Genomic DNA, 19,220 nt, shown 5'->3' on the forward strand with positions numbered 1-19,220 from the left:
GATGGCGGCCGCTCCGGACTGTTTAGAATGTTGACAGACACCGGAGAGCCAATCAGCTTTGCTTCGCGAAGTTCCGTTACGCGTCAGGTACGCGAACCGGGGCGCTAACCGGATCGCTGTCACAGATATATATATTTTTTTAAACGTTAATTTCTCAAAATCCACTGGAGCACATATATTGAGACATAGCAAAGGCACGTCGGGCAAACCATATCTACAATTTTGCCAAGTTTCATGTAAATCTATTCAGCCGTTCGAGCTAAAAGTGAGTCCAACCGCCCTATGGAAAAATGAATGGGAAAAACGCGTTTTGGGACCCCCCTTTTTTCTCGGCCCCCCCTTGACGAAACCCCCCCAAATTTTCAGGGGCTGCTCAGATACAAAATGTGCCATTTTCATGAAAATCTCAGCCAATTCCGTCTACAAACGCCAAAGTTATTAGACATAGAATTTTCAGAAATCCCATAGAGAAAAAATCCTAACTATATATACCCACTGGCTATCGCCAGTAGGTAATATACATATATAAACATATATAATCTGCATATCTATATAAATATAAATGCATGCATACATATACATATATGCATACATATGCATGTTATTTACATGAAAGTTTTAAAAACACTAATAAAAGCAAAGCTAAAAAGCCACCTCATTACAAACAGAATGGCTTTAACTTAAATGAGGGCGAGATCTATTGCATTTTTAATGCTTGTTTACTTTGGTTCTATCAAGAAGGCATTCAGATGTGTCACACATTTGCCATAAATTCTGAATGTTAGCACTCTAGTTGCTCTTTAGATCACTGTAGTAAAGCTAGTGCTCACCAGGGAAGTCTGCTGCTAATCATGGTTTGCAGCCATTTTCCCGTATTTTTTATCCCGCAGACTTTCAGTCCGCATACCATTATCCCGCAAGGTCATTGACCTCGCATACCATTATCCCCCATTTTTTCAAAACGCATGTGCATTTATCGCGCATGCCTTTACAAAGAATTACGTTTTAAAGGCATGTATGATAAATGCATTTGCGTTGTGAAAACCACGATGACGAGAGAGGTAAGTGGGTTTGTGTTAATTTTTTCGTGTGTTAGTGATTGTGTAGTGTAGTGTAGTGTTGTGTAGTGTAGTGTTGTGTTAGTGTAGTGTAGAGTTGTGGTGGTTGTTTAGTGTAGGGTCATGCTGGGGGTAGTGTTTTAGGGTTTAGGGTTGTGTTGTAGTGTTTGCGTAGTGTAGGGTCATGCTGGGGGTAGTGTTTTAGGATTTAGGGTAGTGTTGTAGTGTTTGCGTAGTGTAGGGTCATGCTGGGGGTAGTGTTTCAGGGTTTAGGGTTGTGTTGTAGTGTTTGCGTAGTGTAGGGTCATGCTGGGGCTAGTGTTTTAGGGTTTAGGGTAGTGTTGTAGTGTTTGCGTAGTGTAGGGTCATGCTGGGCGTAGTGTTTTAGGGTTTAGGATAGTGTTGTAGTGTTTGCGTAGTGTAGGGTCATGCTGGGGGTAGTGTTTTAGGGTTTTGGGTAGTGTTGTAGTGTTTGCGTAGTGTAGGGTCATGCTGGGGGGTAGTGTTTTAGGGTTTTGGGTAGTGTTGTAGTGTTTGCGTAGTGTAGGGTCATGCTGGGGGTAGTGTTTTAGGGTTTAGGGTAGTGTTGTAGTGTTTGCGTAGTGTAGGGTCATGCTGGGGGTAGTGTTTTAGGGTTTAGGGTAGTGTTGTAGTGTTTGCGTAGTGTAGGGTCATGCTGGGGGTAGTGTTTTAGGGTTTAGGGTAGTGTTGTAGTGTTTGCGTAGTGTAGGGTCATGCTGGGGGTAGTGTTTTAGGGTTTAGGGTAGTGTTGTAGTGTTTGCGTAGTGTAGGGTCATGCTGGGGGTAGTGTTTTAGGGTTTAGGGTAGTGTTGTAGTGTTTGCGTAGTGTAGGGTCATGCTGGGGTGTAGTGTTTTAGGGTTTTTGGGTAGTGTTGTAGTGTTTGCGTAGTGTAGGGTCATGCTGGGGGTAGTGTTTTAGGGTTTAGGGTAGTGTTGTAGTGTTTGCGTAGTGTAGGGTCATGCTGGGGTGTAGTGTTTTAGGGTTTTGGGTAGTGTTGTAGTGTTTGCGTAGTGTAGGGTCATGCTGGGGGTAGTGTTTTAGGGTTTATGGTAGTGTTGTAGTGTTTGCGTAGTGTAGGGTCATGCTGGGGGTAGTGTTTTAGGGTTTAGGGTTGTGTTGTAGTGTTTGCGTAGTGTAGGGTCATGCTGGGGGTAGTGTTTTAGGGTTTAGGGTTGTGTTGTAGTGTTTGTGTAGTGTAGGGTCATGCTGGGGGTAGTGTTTTAGGGTTTAGGGTAGTGTTGTAGTTAAGCATGGGCGGATTTTGCGAATTGGCAATCCGCGAACTTGCGTGTTTACGGATTCGCAATCCGCAAAATCCGCGAACTCTCGCGAATTTGCGGATTTTTTTTTTTTTGTGTTCGCAAGGATTTCTGCCAGTTCGCGAGGATTCTGTACCAGTTCACAATTGCGAACTTACTTGTCGGCTCGCAACGACCGCAACTATGTTGTTTCTACATCTGGTTCATCATCACAGGTTCACAGCACCCTCTGTTTCACCACTGCCACCCTCTGGTACACCCATGCCACCCTCAGGTACATCCCTGCCACCCTCTGGTTGGTTTATCACTGTAGATTATGGGGGTGAAAAAAAGCAAGCACACCTGCCCTGCTTCAACTGACATGAATTAATTTGGGGTTGATTAATGTGTCACTGAATTTAAACTTCCAGTCTGGCTGGCACCTGCTTCCTTATCTGTAATTTGCTGAACTCTGAAGGGGCCCCTCGGGAAGCACTACAGGGAATGGTTACTAATGATAAGATTGAACTTTTGCACCTGCTGAGTGCTTTCAGTATTGTCTGTAATTGCTTTCTGTTGCAGGTTTAGGGTAGTGTTGTAGTGTTTGCGTAGTGTAGGGTCATGCTGGGGGTAGTGTTTTAGGGTTTAGGGTAGTGTTGTACTTTTTGTGTAGTGTAGGGTCATGCTGGGGGTAGTGTTTTAGGGTTTAGGGTAGTTTAGTTGTTTAGTGTATGCTAAAGGCATTGTCGTTCTAAAAGTTTTCGTTATTTTAATTTGCGGCCTAATAGTACATGCGGGATTTTTTTTGCGGACTGATGGTATGCGGGATTTCGTCATATATTCGCTAATCATACTTTCTATGGCAAAATGAGCCCCCTCATTTTGTTCCTTTTTAAATTATATGTTTTAAGAGTTACCACTTTATTCCAATCAAGATGGCTTCAGGTGTGCCATACCTTTGTAATAAGTAGGACTGTTAGCACTCTAGTTGTTCTTTAGAACACTCTGGGACATTCTGTCATTGGGCTATAGTTGGGCTACATCTGGCTGATATTTGGGCTACATTTGTTTTTTTTTTGTCTCTGGTGGCCATCTTTGGGCTACATTGGGCTACATTGGGCTACATTGGGCTACATTGGGCTACATTTGGGCTCCAACATATATATAGCCCAATGTAGCCCAATATATATTTTTCAAAGTTAATTTTCGTAAAAACCACTGGAGCCTATATCTTGAGACATAGCAAAGGCACATCGGGCTACCAGTCCCTACAATTTTGCCAAGTTTGGTGTAAATCCATTCAGCCGTTCAGGCTAAAAGTGAGGCCAACCGCCCTATGGAAAATTGCATGGGAAAAACACGTTTTGGGACCCCCCTTTTTTCTCGCCCCCCCCTTGACGAAACCCCCCCAAAATTTCAGGGGCTGCTCAGAAACACAATGTTCCATTTTCCTGACAATTTCAGCCAATTCTGTCCTCAAACGCCAAAGTTATTCGACATAGAATTTTCAAAAATCCCATAGGAAAAAAATCCTAACTATATATACCTACTGGCTATCGCCAGTAGGTAATATATATATATATATTACCTACTGGCGGTCGCCAGTAGGTATATATAGTTAGGATTTTTTCCCTATGGGATTTTTGAAAATTCTATGTCTAATAACTTTGGCGTTTGTGGACGGAATTGGCTGAAATTTTCTGGAAAATGGCACATTTTGTTTCTGAGCAGCCCCTGGAAATTTGGGGGGGGTTCGTCCAGGGGGGGCCGAGAAAAAAGGGGGGTCCCAAAACGCGTTTTTAACATTGAGTTTTCCATAGGGCGGTTGGCCTCACTTTTAGCCCGAACGGCTGAATGGATTTGCACGAAACTTGGCAAAATTGTAGGGACTGGTAGCCCGATGTGCCTTTTCTAGGTCTCAATATATGTGCTCCAGTGGATTTTGAGAAATTAACGTTTAAAAAAAGATATATATCTGTAAGCGCGCTCCGGGCAGCGCTCCGGTCCGCGGACCTTAAGCGTACCAAAACTTCGCGTAGCTAAGCTGATTGGCTCTCCGGTGTCTGTCAACATTCCAAACAGTCCGGAGCGGCCGCCATCTTGTCTCTCGGTAGGATTGAGAGACAAGAGGAGGCCAAAACAAAGGCGAAAATGACCATAAGGGGGCATACTAGAACCTCCCTGACCCCCTAGGTTTAATGTGGAGGTTTTAAAAGGGCCCCGCGGGGCAAAAAAAACAAAAAAAAAATTTTTTTTTTTTTGCGTGGGGAGCGCCCGGTCCGCGAACCGGGAAGCGTTCTGGGCAGCGTACTGCAATGAAAAATGAATGATAGACTTTTCAAATGCTGTATGTTAATTGATTGTTGTTTTTGTTGATTATTTTTTATTTTCTTTATTTTTTAAGCATTTTTTTTAATGTGATTGTGTTTCATAATTTATTAAACTTTCTAACATTTAATTGTCAGAAATTTCATAATTATCATGGAATATACATTGTAGTCTCTGAGGGTGTAAAATGTCCTCATTTGCAAGGAGGTTATCTACTGCTTGTACACATTGCAGTAGTTCATTGTCCCAAGTTTCATCGAAAAATTCAATGTCAATTTGATCAATTGTATCAATCAATTCTTGGCTGCTGTCTTGCAGGTCCATTTCAAAAGAAACTTGGTTTTCGCCTTCCATTTTGCCTGAAATTTGAATTAAAAAAATATATATTAGTAGAGATAGGGCAATAATTTTAGATAGGCATTTTTTATCAGTGAATTTATCTTTGGGCAGTGTATAGTATCAGAGTGGAAGTAGGAATATAAAAATGTGTATGTGATTTAACGTAAGTAAATTCATAATTATACAAGAGAAGCCTAACTCCATCATTAACTATGACAGAGAAGTCTCTCTAAATCTATAACTACTACAGAGGGATAGTATATATCTATCAGAAAAAGTTTACCATATTAACTTATAGTGCACAATATACTTCAGTTTTAAAAATAAAAACTTACCTTTAGAAAGAAGTTGAAGGAATTAGTGAAAATACTATTGAAATGTACAGCAAGAAGTAGTAGTCAAAATGGCTGTGTTTTCTTCTCTTCCTTTATATATATTCAGGTATATAACCAATGAAATGTCAGGTAAAAAAAGTAGAAAATGAAAGTAACATTTTCATTGGTTGTCAATTCCAACACTTCAGATGTGTTTTGTGAAGTAATTTACCTCAGGGTATTTAGAGAGGTCTACAGGCTAAATGACTAATTGGAATTCCAATCAAATTTGTGAAAATGGTAGGGATTGGTATGTAGTATGAGCTAATCTATATTTGGTGAAATTGTCTCCAGTGGCTTTTCTGTTAACTACTTTCCCACCTTTTTTGATGGTGCGCTTCCCAGGGAGCGACCCGGTACGCGAACCGTTGAGCGCCCCGGTTCGCGAACCTTAAGCGTTCCGGGAGTCCACCATTTTGTGTTTCGGTCGAATCTAGATACAAGATGGAGGGCAAATAATGTTCAGAATGGGTAGAAGGGGGCACGGTAGACTTATCTTGACCCCCTAGGTTTTGTGAGGGTGGCTGAGGAGGCCCATATGTGCGAAAAAAAAACATTTTTTTTAAAAATTTCGCGAGGTTAGCTCCCGGTTCGCGTACCGGGTAGCGCCCCGGGGAGCGTACTTTGTTGAAAATTAATGAAAATGTTACAGTAAAATAATAATTGTGAGTGATTAGATGTAGGGTAGCTCTGAGAAGAGCTTTTGGGTTTATGGTACATTTAGGTACTTATAAGTAGGTACCAATGCACATTCTTAAATTCAGAGTGAAAACTCTGTTGCCCTCATCTGAGAAGTGAACTCCATCTCCTCTGTAGATATCTTGCATGTAGTATCGCAAGTTATTGTTGTACAGGGAGCCCATTCCATGGTCTCTCATGTAAGCTGAAACAGATTTGTTTACATGCTTCCTCGACTTCTCAATTTGTGGACAAAATTGGTTTGACCATCTCCATTTCTGTCTTTGGCATATATTTGAATATACCAAGGCAGTCTGAGGAAAAAGTGCCATTAATTGCTCAAAGGTGTCCTTTTGAAAGCATTTCCAGACCTACACCAGTCAAAGTGCCCAAGTCATTACCTCCACAGTGCACAATTAACAGGTCAGGTTTGGGCAAATGCATAAAGGTTTTCACCAATGGTATCAATTGGTGACATTTTAATCCTCTGTGGCCAAACCACTTAATTTCCACATCTTGTAAATTGAGGTTAGGTAATTTCCTGTTTTCAACGTACCTTTGAGCCCAGTGAATATAACTATGTCCAACAATCCAGACAGAAAACATGGTGAGAGAAGGTTCTCCTGCAGTCAGATGAAGTGTGGCAATGAAATGGCAGTTGAAAAAATGAGAGTTTAAAATGAAAAAAACTGTGGAGTTTCTGTGTTCATGAAGCAGTAACAGTGATTGGTGGATTTTGATTGCTGAAAACAGAAAGTTAGGGTGCACGGATGTGTTCTTTGAAAGATGTATTTTGAATGGTCAATAAAAAATCATTAAATGAAAGAATGCACTGGATATGCAGGTGCACTGAGAGTTCAGAGTTCAATTGCAACAAAGTTGTGTGAACTTGCAAACACCAGAAGTCTTCCAATGAGGTGGTTGCCATGCAGAAAAGACAGAAAGGGCAGAGGGGGGAAGGGTTTTCATTTGAAAAAAAGTGAGGGAAGAGTTTTGATTGGGTGACATGAGAAATATGTGTGAAGAATTACAGCATTTCTGTGCTTTTGATAGCTGCAGACTCTGGAGTGCATACCTTTTGCTCTGCTGAAGACAAATTGGTGTGTTTCTGAGACTGTTTTCAAACTCAAAGTATTTGCTAAGGTGAGAAAATATTTCTTTAACTTAGATAGAGAATAGTGTGCTTTAAGGAGAAAATTATGAATTATGTGGCGCAAATTGCTTGTAAATATGCTCCCACCTGTGCATGGAAAATTTAGATTTTGAATGTTTGTGTTACATAGCCATGTTAAAAGTGACCCAACCATGCAGGAAAGGCAATCAAAAAACGCTTTTATGTGTCTTAAGGACATTTTAAGTAATTTTCCCATGTGCAGTGTTTTGAAATTATGAATTGAAAATCGTTTTTGAGGTAAAGGAATTGTTTTTAAATTTATGACAAGGAATAATGGTGTATGCTTCTATATAAGGCAATTGACTGTCCCTGATGTTATTTTTCCCATTTTAATGTAAGACTTTTCTCTGTGGCGCAAATTGCTTGTAAATATGCTCCCACCTGTGCATGGTAATTTTAAATTTTAAATGTTTGTGTTACATAGCCATGTTAAAAGTGACCCAACCATGCTGGAAAGGCAATAAAAAAACGCTTTCATGTGTCTTAATGACATTTTAAGTCATTTTCCCATGTGCAGTGTTTTGAAATTATGATTTGAAAATCGTTTTTGGGGTAAAGGAATTGTTTTTAAATTCATGACAAGGACATAATGGTGTATGCTTCTTTATAAGGCAATTGACTGTCCCTGATGTTATTTTTCTCATTTTAGTGTAAGACCTTTCTCTGTGGCGCAAATTGCTTGTAAATATGCTTCCACATGTGAATGGAAAATTTAGATTTTGAATGTTTGTGTTACATAGCCATGTTAAAAGTGACCCAACCATGCAGGAAAGGCAATCAAAAAACGCTTTTATGTGTCTTAAGGACATTTTAAGTAATTTTCCCATGTGTAGTGTTTTGAAATTATGATTTGAAAATCGTTTTTGAGGTAAAGGAATGTTGTTAAAATTTATGTGCGCCATATGCCCCCAAATTTCTTTTTCAGGGGTGCAGCAGGGTGTTATTGAGACACCCCTGCAGCTTTGGAAAAATTCCTAATTTGTGATGAGCACATTGTTAATCGCAAATTGCACCTTCATTTATATGAGCCTCCTAGCCCATGGAAATGAATGGGTAATTTGCAATTAGCAATTTTCTCATCGCAAATTTGGAATGGTAAAGAATCGCTATTTATTCCTTAAAATTTGCTTTTTTGGAAATGCAATATAGTTATATGATACATATGGCGGTTGATGTCTAACAAGATAAGAAGCTTAGGCATACATTTATGATGACTGGCGCAATGAAGTAGAAATCACTTACTTCATTGGTAGAGCTTTACATGTATTATCTCCTCTTTATTCTTCATCAAGCGTAACTTTAATCTGCAATCCTGAGTAGGCCTCACTTTAAACAAACCTCTGGATAGGCCACATCTTGTTGTTATCTTGATTTAATCATTTAAAATGCTAGGGACAGATTTATGATAGGTGTATGCCTCTTTTGCGCCACTTAGAAAACATTGTCCATGGGGAAATGACTTAAAATGTCCTTAAGACACATGAATGTGTTTTTTTAAAACGTTTGCAATTTTTTTGGGTCACTTTTAACATGGCTATGTGACTCAAACAGTCAAAATCTAAATTCGCCATGCACAGGTGGGAGCATATTTACAAGGAATGTGCTCCATGGGGAAAGGTCTTATAATGTAATATGTGAAAAATGACATCAGAGACACTGAAATGCCTTATAGAGAAGCATACACCATTATGTCCTTGTCATAAATTTGCAAACCATTACTTTTCCCCAAAAACGATTTTCAAATCATAATTTGAAAACACTGCACATGTGGAAATGACTTAAAATGTCCTTAATTCAAAATGTGCGATTCCTTAAATGCAATGTATCAAACAAAAAATATGTAAAAAATGATATTAAGGATTTGGAAACTACCACCAACTTCTAGTTTGTGGTAATTTGCGAATTCTTTTCAAAAAGCATTTTTTTCCAAAAAACAAAAGGTCCTATATGACGCCCATACATGCCCTTAGGGCATGTAGGTGTGCCATATGCCCCCAAATTTATTTTTCAGGGGTGCAGCAGGGTGTTCTTGAGATACCCCTGCACGCTTGAAAAAATTCCTATTTTGTGATGAGCTAATTGCTAATCGCAAATTGCAACCTTCATTCCTATGAGCCTCCTAGCCCATGGAAATGAATGGGTAATTTGCAATTAGCAATTTGCTCATTGCAAATTAGGAATAGTAAAGAATTCCTATTTATTCCTTAAAATTTGCTATTTAGGAAATGCAAAATAGTTTGATGGTAGATATGGTGGTTGATCTGTAACAAGATAAGAAGCTTAGGGATACATTTATGATGACTGGCGCAATAAAGTGCACATTACTTACTTCATTGGTAGGCCTTTACATGTATTATCTCCTCTGTATTCTTCATCAAGCGTAACTTTAATCTGCAATCCTGAGTAGGCCTCACCTTAAACAAACCTCTGGATAGGCCACACTTTATCGTCATCCTGGATTAATCATTTAAAATGCTAGGGACAGATTTATGATAGGTTTATGCCTCTTTTGTGCCACTGTGCGTCACTTTTATGATGCAGCGGTGGTGCAAAAGATTTGCTATGAGGCGACAACATTACAAATTGATGCATTTAGGCAGATATGTCATGGTGTAAAAAAAACGTACCACATGAAACCGATGCAGCAGTGATGCAAAAGATGCACCATGTCGTAAGACAGGCCTCACTTGGGGCCATATGTATCAAGCTAATTAGCATTCGCAAAGATCAAAATTCTACGAATTTTGGCCTTTGCGAATGTTAATTAGACAAATGGTATGTATCAAACAAGTTTGATGTAAAATAAGGAGTAGCAAAATTTGCTATTCCTTATTTTGCAATTGCACTGAAGGATTTGCAAATTTTGTGACTACTTAAATGCAATGTATCAAACAAAAAATATGTAAAAAATGACATTAAGGATTTGGAAACTATTGTGGTAAATTGGTGGTAATTTGTGAATTCTTTTCAAAAAGCTTTTTTTAAAAAAAACAAAAGGTCCCATATGACGCCAACACATGCCCTTAGGGCATGTATGTGTGCCATATGCCCCCAAATTTCTTTTTCAGGGGTGCAGCAGGGTGTTCTTGAGAGACCCCTGCACCCTTGGAAAAATTCCTAATTTGTGATGAGCAAATTGCTAATCGCAAATTAAACCTTCATTCCTATGAGCCTCCTAGCCCATGGAAATGAATGGGTAACTTGCAATTAGCAATTTGCTCATCGCAAATTAGGAATGGTAAAGAATCGCTATTTATTCCTTAAAATTCGCTATTTAGGAAATGCAAAATATTTTGATGATACATATGGCAGTTCATATCTAACAAGATAAGAAGCTTAGGGATAGATTTATGATGACTGGTGCATCACCAGGGATGTGCCAGTCATCTTGCGCCACTGTTCCGCCACCCATGGTGTGCTGCATTTACAATGCGGCGCAGCATGGGGCAAAAACGGCACAGATGCTTGACGCATCTGTGCCGTTAAGGTGGCGCATTGCTGGAGTTGTATCGCAAGTGCAATGCAGCTCCAGCAAGGCTCAGGGGTGCACCATCTCCACAATGTTGCATCAAGACCTATGCCTGCTTCAAGCAGGTGCAGGGTTTTGACACAGGTTTCTCCTATCTGATTGTAAATGCGGCACACCATGGGTGGCAGAGCAGTGGTGCACGTTAACTGGTGCATGCCTGGGGATGTGCCATTTAACATAAATCTGCCCCTTTACATTTAAGTATGTGCAGGGGACACAGAGTCGGTGAGGCTTATCCAAGGTTAAGAACAGATGAGTCCTGTTCAGTGAAAAATTAGACATAGGCTTCACCTGCTCAGCATCGCTGGACATGGCTAAATAATAGCTGCAAAATGTTACTCTTGTTAAACAATTTTACTATTATAATCTGTGAGATTTGTCTCTTACTCTGCAACATCTCATTGTTGTTATCTTTCTTTAAAGATAAAGACAACCTCAACATGAGCGACAATCTGCAATCAGTTGATTTTGACCTCATCATTGAACTTGTAACTGAAACATCAGTGGATGTTGATCCATTGGATGATTTAAATCCTGAGGATGAAGAAGAGCGTGATGAGGATGCAGATTTGTCCGAATTATATGATATAGGATGGGAAGCTGACCTGCTTGAGCCTTTGGAAATATAAACATTTATTTTTAAAATTTATAATTAATAAAAAGTAAAAAGGAAACCGTTTAATTTAAAAATAAAGACACCTTCAAAAGCAGGTTATGTGTAGTGTCTTCAATAAAATATTAAAATATGCTCATAAAATTAGATCAGATTCACATATAAAATAGCATAGGTAACATAAATATAAATGTCATTTCTTTTCTGGTATTTCTGTATTGTAAATTTGCCAACGACTAAAAAATCTTCTAATTAAAATGTCAAGTAGTGTGTTAAGTTTTTTATCACTGTTACTGATTTACTGTTTGGTAATAATGGTTAATAACATTATTTATTATATTTTTCCACAGATTCAACTGCAGATCATTTCAAGATTTCACCATGCCTACAATAGAAAGACAGAGAAAGGCTGCAAAACGTCAAAGACAGCAGGTGAAAAATAATACGCAGCAGTCCTCTAACAAAAAGATTTGTCAAGTCACGAAGAAAGCACCGGGTAAGAGCACAAAACACTTTATAAGAAATATGTGTAATAAAAAAAATAGTACTACAGAAAATGTTTCAGTCCATAAAACGAGAAGGAAATCAAATGGAAAAGAAAGGCCAATGAAAAATGTTACTGCTAGAGCAAGAGATAACTCTGTGCATGATAGTAGAAGGAAACAACAGTTTAGGGAGATTCGTAAACGAATGTTCCGGAACAGGATAATTGGCAATTTGTTAAAAAATATTAAGAAAGGTCAACATAAACTAGTTTTTTATAAGACAAAAAAAAAGTTGAGAAAGTTATTGATCAGGCATTTGAAATTAAACGTAAGTTATTTATTTTGATAATCAATAGAATTAGGAAGCTAAACAAGGCAATTTTTGATTTCAAAAGAAATAGTAGATGGAAGAGAATAGTTAATCGTAGTAATTTTTGTGAAGTTTTTTCTGGAGAATGGATGCATAGTTCAAGCTGTGAGGCATTTTTTAATGAGGAGAGTTATTTCCAGGATAATGATTTGGTGCATGCAGTTGACACCAGTGGTCGTGCTTATGAAGTGAAAGATGGTTGTCCAGTTGAAAAAGAAAAACTTGTGACAACAGAGGCAGAAGAGGTGTTAGGTAATGAGGTTTTAGGAAGACGTGCTAAGGGTCCTGTGTACACCTGGAAGTGTAGTAGTATTTGCAGTGTGCGACAGGATTCCATCAATTTGCTTTGTGATTTTGTACGGTCATTTAATAAGAAAAGTTTGAAGCAGAAAATGATGTTGTTGCAAGAATTAGATCCTTGCAGAGTAAGAGAAGTGACAGGTTTGCATGGACATTCACTGGCTTGTCTTTCCAGGAGAGTATGCCAGAGTGTTTTTCATCATTTCAGGATGCTAGCAGTGCATCATAACAAAGTGAGGAAATTAGTTAGAATGTTGTATTATGCTAAGAGTCCAGCAATTATGCTTAAACAATTATGCGCTGCTCTTTTGCATGGTTCTGAAATAGATGTGAAGAATATATGTGAAGAAATTGAGTTTTGTTACTTTGGAAGTAAAGAGGAGAATGTTGAAATTGACCAAGAAGAAGAGGGTCTTGTGGAAGATAGTGTACATGTTTCCAGTACAGATAATTTCCAGAGGGAAATTGCGACGTTTGAGGTGAAATCAAGTGAGAGGCCGAATTTCACTTGTGTGTGTTGTCGACGCACTTATTATAAGAATCAGACTAAGTTAGTGGATTTATATGCAAAAAGTGAAAGGGAAAATAATAGTGAATGGAAGGATTTTGCAACATACTTGATGGTAGAAAATTGTTTTGATTTGGGATTGGATCAACGTGTGTGTACTTATTGTTCTTGCAAATTAAATCAAAACCAGATGCCTGCTAGAGCAGTTCATAATAATCTGGAATTGGTTGAGATTCCTTCTGAATTGAAGGATTTCAATACTTATGAATCTATTTTGATTCAAAGTATCCATCCCTTTCAGGCTATTGTAAGAATGGAGCCAAAGACAGGGAAATTGCCTCCATCAGATTTACAGAGAGGATTAAAGGGAAGAGTTGTTTATTTGCCTCTAGATTTGAAGAAAAACATTAACACAATTGGAGTAGAAAAAGTGGAAGAGGAACCTCTGGTTATCTTAGTTAATGGGGTTCCGACAAAGAATAAGAAAATATGGCAAGATTTAGTAGATGTTAGGAAAGTTAAAAAGGCAACATTGTATTTGAAAAAATATAATAAATACTATAAGAATGTATATGTTGCAGAAGAGGAAGTAAGTGAGGAAGAGGATAGCGATTTGTGTGCTGGTCAAATTGAGAAAGTAGAACCCTCTACTAGTGAAGAAATATATGAACATTATAGTGTTCATCCTTTGCATTCCAAGGAAGTCATGGGGAATGCTATTGAGTTGTTTCAAATGAAACAAGCCAAAGGGAGTCCCATTAGTGTTTGGGAGGAAAGTTTGGAAGCTCGGTGTTTCCCACAGCTTTTTCCAACAGGTCAGGGAGGAAGATATGATGAGCGACCTCATCAAATTCCTGCTTCTGAATACCGGACTTTGCGATTGTATGCAGGAGATGCTAGGTTTCGACAATGCATTCCTTATTTGTTTCATCTCCTGTTTGAAAGCGATCTGTCTGGACTGTCATATGCAGTGAACCACATCTTGAAAAGTGGTATACACATGCAAAACATCTCGGCAAGTGACTTTATGGATAAAGTCAATGTCCAAGACAGTATTTTGGATTCTCACCTGATTAATCTCATGGCGTGTCAGCGTGGTACTAATGAGTACTGGTACCGTCGTCATGGTGATTTAAAATGTATGCTGAGGAACTTAGGTACTCCCACATGGTTCCTCACTCTGAGCTGTGCCGAGTATGGCTGGGAAGACTTACTTGAATTTCTACGAGAGGCAAATGCTAACGTAGATAACATCGAATTCAAGACACCCGGAGAACTGTGCTCTTTGGATCCAGCCAATGTATGTAGGTACTTCAATCATAGATTTGAAGCTATGATGTCTTTCATCATGAATAAGAAGAATCCACCTCTTGGAGAGGTGTTGGATTTCTTCTGGAGAAAAGAGTACCAAGCAAGAGGTGCTCCTCATATACATATGTTGCTGTGGATCAAGGATGCACCTAAATTTGGAACGGATCCAGAAGACTCAGTGATGAGTTTCATCCAACAGTATTCTACGTGTGCTGTTCCAAATGCAAAGGAGAAGAAAAGCCTAAGAGAAAAAGTTCTGCGTTTCCAAAGCCATCGATGTGGAAAGTACTGCCGTCGTAAATTCCGAAACAAGGACAAGTTCTACACTAAATGTCGTTTCGGCTTTCCACGACCGGTGATTTATAAAGGAAGAGTAAACAGTTTGATGTCTTCGCTGCGACACAATGTCATGAAGAAATCACCTAAAAACACTTACAATTTGAAGAGGAACGAAGAGTCCAAGTACATCAACGACTACAACCCGGTGATTTTGTCCATGTGGAATGCTAACATGGATATACAGTTTGTGGCTGATAACTGTATGGCTGTGGCTCGGTATGTGACGTCTTACATCACCAAAAAAGAGAAGACAGAATTGAAGGATATGTGGGAGGACATTTCCCATGAAAAGAGCCTCAGCAAGAAGTTGTACAGTTTCAGTCTGAAGATGTTGTCGCATCGAGAAATCGGAGCGTACGAATGTTCTGACCGGTTGTCTTCAGCAAGTCTCTATGCCAAGTCCAGGAGTATCGTTTGGGCGAGTCTTGGTCTTGCTGCAACGCGTAATCGAGTTCTCAAACCTGTGCGGGAAATTGAGTATTTGGCGGAAAAGGAGCCAAACAGTACCGACATTTTGAAGACAAACATGTTGGATACATATTATCCAAATCGAAGCAGTCACCTCGAGAATGTTTGTCTGTATGAGGTTCTGCAAAATTACATATTCAAGAGGAACATCAAAGAAGATACTGAGAAAGGAGTGTATGCTGTAATAGGAAGTGAGGGATGTCTGGTCAAGCAAAGAAAATGCCACTTGGTAAACCATCGAAAATTGAGTGGCGAATCTCCTGAAAAAAAGGAGTTTTTCTATTTAGCACTTTTGCAACTTTTCAAGCCTTGGCGTGCAGAAGAGGAACTGCTTGGAGATTTCCTCTGTTACGAAGACTCTTTCAATGCCGCCAAGGAGACCATAGAATGTCCTGCTTTTCCCAAATATGTAGAAATGTTGAATGCGGAAATTGAGCAGGAAGCAACGATTGCAGCCGAGATTGCCAGAGACAGTTCTCAGGACAGTCAGAGTTCTGCTTCATTGAGTCAGGATCCACTAGGAGGACCTGTTATTGAAAATGAAGCTGCCACTGCTATGAATGAAGTGGAAAGAGCCATGGCACATGCTCAGGAGGATGCGGTTAACTTAGAAGAGTTGGAAAGACAACTTAACGGTGAGCAGAGGAAAATATATGACGAAGTTACCATGCAAATTGATCATGGATTAAGTCATGATAAGAAAGAGTGCTCATGTACGTCGTTGAAGCCTGTCCGACTGTACGTGAGTGGAGAAGCGGGAACTGGAAAAAGTTTCCTCATTAAAGCAATTTCAAGCTATTTGCAGGAAAGGACAGAGTCATCGCTGTCTTGTGTTGTCACTGCTCCAACTGGACTGGCAGCACATAATATTAAAGGGATTACTTTACATCGTTTACTGATGCTGCCAGTGGAGCATGACAACAAATTACAATATCACAAGCTATCTGGAGATGCTTGTTTTGAAGTTTCAAGAATCTTGAGGAAAATGAAACTTCTTATCATTGACGAAGTAAGCATGGTTTCCAATGTCATGCTTGCTTTTGTGCATTTGAGGATGCAAGAAGTTCTCAAAACAGAGTATGATGTGTTATTTGGTGGCAAACACATCATTGTTTTCGGAGATCTTTTGCAGCTGACACCAGTGAAAGGGCAACCTGTGTTCAAAATGCTCACGCATGAAGATACCAGGAAGTGCCTAGGCAGCATTGGCAACGTCAATATATGGTTAAACTTCAATTATGCTGAACTGCATGAAAATATGCGTCAGGCGAAGGATGAAGTTTACAAGACTATTCTACAAGATGTTAGAATTGGAAAAGTGACCGAGCATGGGAAAGAAGCTTTACATGCACGATTACTGTCAAATTTATATCCAGAACAAGATGTTGTGCCTGAGAATATTTTTCAGAAAATTACTGAGAAGAAATCTGGAATATGTTTGATGCCAACTCTTGCAGAATGTGCCAAATTTAACAACAAAATGTTGCATTTAGAAAAGCAAGAGATTGTGAAACTGGAAGCTATTGATAGAGTAGAGCATATGGGATCAACAATTATTTTGTCTGAGAATCTGAAAACAAAATTGGATTCATTAGAGAAGAGTATATCTAAAACTGCAGGTTTTGAAAAGACTCTGAATGTGTGCTTGAACTGCCGTATAATTTTAAGAAGGAATTTACATGTTGAAAGAAGTCTGGTAAATGGATCAATGGGTAATGTTGTTGATTTTGTGAAATACAGAAATAGAGATGGAATTGAATTTTTAAAAATTAAATTTGATGGCATTGAGGAAGTACAGCTAATTGCTCGTTGTTCTGCTAGGTTTTTGCTTGTAAAAGACTTATATGTTCGCCGTAAGCAGTTTCCTGTTTGCTTGGCATATGCGGTGACAATTCATAAATCGCAAGGTTTAAGCGTAGACAGTGCATTGGTGAATATTGGCAGTTCTGTGTTCAAGGAGGGTATGGCATATGTGGCATTGTCACGAGTTAGAACTTTATCGGGATTGTACTTGATTGAGTGTGATGTCACAAACATTTGTGCGGATCTAGATTGTGTTAAGGAATACAATAGGTTAAGAAGAGAGTATGCGCCACATTTGCCTCAGTATCCTTTGTTTGAGAAACGTGTGGTAGGCCGGAAACGAAGAAATGAGAACAATACTGGGGAGGTTGTAGCAAAAAGACAAAAAGTCAATGAACCTAAAATTACAAGCAGAAACAAAAAGGATTCTGTTGAAGATGTTGTTGGTTTTCAGTTTGAAAACAGTTCTGGTGTCAACTGCTATGCTAATTGTTAGACTTGGGCCTTAGGGCAGGTTCACCCCGAATCTTTTTGCCTTTATTTGTGACCCTGTGTAGTGATTTTTGGGTCTTGGCGCACTTTTTCCCTGTGTCCCAGAGTGAAAGTGCGTGCGTGTAGTATGGCTGGCCTGCCCTCCCATAGGAATGCATGGGGAATGTGTGTGCCCTGGTAGTTCCTGATGTGTGGGGAGTGCAGGCTCGAGTTTAGTATGTATGAACTCGTGAGAGTGAATGCTGCGCAATGGTATGTGCGGCTTGTATGTGTCTAGAAGGGAAGTGCTACTTCTGGACATTGATGTATGTGTGCAGTGAGGATACTGGGGCGTGATTGGCTGGAGCTGGCTGGCATGCCAGGCTCCAGGAAGTCTGGATGGGTCTGCCCGGTGGTGAGTGTGAGATCAGCATGAGTGATGTGTGGGAGGAGTAGATCTGTGTCCTGGATGGGCTGGGTTTTCCCCACACAATGCTGGCTCCGCCCCCCTGTGGTTTGTCTAATGACCCTAGCCTCCCCAGTGAATGAAAGGGGTGGTTGGGCCATCAAGGGTACTCCCAAGCCAGCTGCAACTGGTTTCCCCCCACCCTGCACCTCCTAACAAAGGATTTCTCTGTATAAATATGGGGCTGTGTCCCCACAGAAATTGTTCTACTTGTGGATCCTTGCCAGAGGGGGCTGTTGCTGCTGCAGGGGCCAAGAGGACCGCCACTTGGCTTGTCTCCCTGCCTGGAGACCCAGTGTGCTGGCTCTGGCCCTGCCTTGCCCCTCTGCCTGCTTCCAGACCCTGCTGGAGCTTTCCTGTGCCTGGAGGCACCCTGATTTTGATTTGTAGCGCTAGGAGCGCTTTCCTTATGCCCCAGCGCTCAATAGCGCTTTGCTTGTCTTCCTAAGCGCTGAGCGCGCCTCTCCTGTGCCCCTGAGCGCTTGGGAGCGCTTTATTGACCTTGCCGGTGCCCACCCGGCATTGCAGCTGAATTGCCGATTTCGCCGATTTATTGGCGTAGCGAGTGCCACCTCGCTTTATCTTATTAATTGAAGGCCGGTGCCACCCGGCATTGCCCCGTGGTATTTATTTGTTTACGAGCCGGTGCCCACCCGGCATTGTCCCGTGTTCACCGCCGCAGCCCGGGAGCCCTGAAAGCTGTTGCCGGGCCGCTGCCTAGAGCGACCCGGAAGTCCCGCCTCCTGACCCCCAGGGCCGCGCTGCCATTGGCGGCCCCGGCGGAAGTCAGGCGGAGGGAAAGGAGACGAGGCCAGGCGGGAGACCGAGGACGTCTGCTCCCGTGTCTGCGAGGCTCCCGAGTGAGGCGAGGAGCCCCGCGCTGCTCCAGCAGCGAGACACCCGGTGAGTGCCTGAAAGGAGGGAGAGGGGCCGCGGGACACATTGCCGGTGTCCGCCCCTCCCCCATAGCACGACCTAGCGCTTGTAACTGTTTGGAGCCCCGAGGCTCCTGGGGGCATTACTGATTCCTGAGTCCCCCGTGAGGGACTCCAACTAGAGGGGCCATCCTTTGTTCCTTGAGCCCTGAGAGGCTCTCGTGCCCTATTTGTTTATGAGCCCCAGAAAGGCTCTTCATTGCCCACATCGTTTAGAGCCCTGAGAGAGGCTCTGGGGGCATATTCATTATTTAGAGCGCTGAGCTCTATTGGCACATTTTGCTTGGTGAGCCCCTGAGAGGCTCCTTGCCCATTTGGTCCTTGAGCCCTCCTGGCTCCAACGTTTGCCCAGTGCTATTCACAACTGTCCAGCACTTAGTGGACAGTTGCTACGTTTAGGCTTTTGTGTCT

At 40.8% G+C, this 19,220-nt stretch overlaps 1 long non-coding RNA gene across 1 annotated transcript in view; it reads left to right on the forward strand.

Annotated features, from left to right (window-relative positions):
* LOC144785413 (uncharacterized) overlaps positions 1-19,220 on the forward strand; it is a 946,426-nt gene that overhangs the window by 800,243 nt on the left and 126,963 nt on the right. The gene's annotated exons all lie outside the window — the stretch shown is intronic.

This window comes from Lissotriton helveticus, chromosome 10 (assembly GCF_964261635.1).
Source record: "Lissotriton helveticus chromosome 10, aLisHel1.1, whole genome shotgun sequence".
Taxonomy (NCBI): domain Eukaryota; kingdom Metazoa; phylum Chordata; class Amphibia; order Caudata; family Salamandridae; genus Lissotriton; species Lissotriton helveticus.